The following is a 1,449-nucleotide window of genomic DNA, read 5'->3' as shown; positions in this document are numbered from 1 at the left end:
TATATATATATGAAAGTTTAGCTATCACTTTCTCTGGGTTATCTGTTGATTCTTTTTGGTCTCAATGCTAACTTGTGTTGGAGCACTATGTCCTAAGTGTCCTTCATAACAATTACCAACGATTTTATTGTTATTTGTTCAGCTTCTGTCTCCCCACTATACTGAAACCTTCTGGTTAGCAGCCAAATGCCTTACCCATTATGCCCATTTGGCTGCTAACCAGAATGTCACCAGTTCAAACCCACCAGCCACCCCATGGAAAGAAGATGGAGTGATCTACTTCCATAAAGATTTACAGCCTAGGAAACACAATGAGTCAGAACGGACTCAATGGCATTGAATTTGTTTTTGAGTTTATATATGTATATACACTATATGTATGTGTTTACATGCAGTAAGAAAAATCTTGTTCACACACAGTGAATTCATATGTAAAATAAATGAACAAATTGGTAATGTATTCTTCATCATTATATTCAGTTAAAAAATAAGTGTTTATTCAAATTAAAAGGGATTATTCCTGAGCCCCTCATTAGCTGACATTGGTGAATACCCTGGCACTTTTTCCCTTAGATAGCTACAAATCTCCTTCTAGAGGCTAAGATGGGCCTTCTGACACTCCATGGGTGGACAGATAAGCTGGAAATGTCCTCTATGGTAGAAACAGCTGTGGGTCAATGTCCAGAACCCAAACACTTTTCGGAGCACTACATTCTCACTATCCTGGGTGGTGCACATGATTATGCTCTTGACTACTAGCTGAATGGGTTGGCTGTTTGAACACACCCAGAGGTATCTCAGAAGAAGGACCTGTGATCTTCTTCTAAAAGTCACAGCCTTGAAAATTCTGTGGGTTCAATTTTATCCTGTACTGGAATCGACTGGACGGCAACTAGTTTAGATTGTTTCTGTATTTCTTTTACACTCTCACTAACATGGGACTTATGATGAAGATGCTGTCTCAGAGAGGTCTCAACGCTCTGATGGCATGGTGCCTAACCAGAGGGCTGGAGGTTCAACCCACCATCTACTCCTCAGAAGGAAGTTTGGGCAATCTACTACTGTAGTGATACCACCTCGGAAACCCAAGGAGGGGTTGCTATAAGTCAGGATCAACTCAATGGCAGTGAATTTTTTTTTTTTTATCCTTATCTGTTTGAAGGGGATGGGAATTTCTTCAATATCAAAAGTCTCCTGTAATACTGAAATTTCTTTTGTCCCCTCTCTTTCTTTGTCTATTCCTCTAATATTTTAATTAACTCCTAAGTATGGCATTTCCCAAATTTTGTGTGTATCAGAATCTTCTGGGTGACGTGGTGAAAACAGTGTCAGGGGCCTGTCTTCTGTAGTGATACTGCCTCAGAAACTCAAGGAGGGATCGTTGTCGTTATGAGTCGGGTCTGACTCGATGGCACTTAATCACAACAACATGTGTGTATATATATATAT

At 39.8% G+C, this 1,449-nt stretch overlaps 1 protein-coding gene across 1 annotated transcript in view; it reads left to right on the top strand.

Moving 5' to 3' along the window:
* DCC (DCC netrin 1 receptor) overlaps positions 1-1,449 on the top strand; it is a 1,113,394-nt gene that overhangs the window by 37,947 nt on the left and 1,073,998 nt on the right. The window lies entirely within an intron of this gene.

This window comes from Orycteropus afer, unplaced genomic scaffold (assembly GCF_000298275.1).
Source record: "Orycteropus afer afer isolate SDZICR_OR568_19922 unplaced genomic scaffold, OryAfe1.0 scaffold00029, whole genome shotgun sequence".
Lineage (NCBI taxonomy): Eukaryota > Metazoa > Chordata > Mammalia > Tubulidentata > Orycteropodidae > Orycteropus > Orycteropus afer.
The sequence above is the reverse complement of the archived record's forward strand: the minus strand, read 5'-3'. Positions and strand labels throughout refer to the sequence as shown.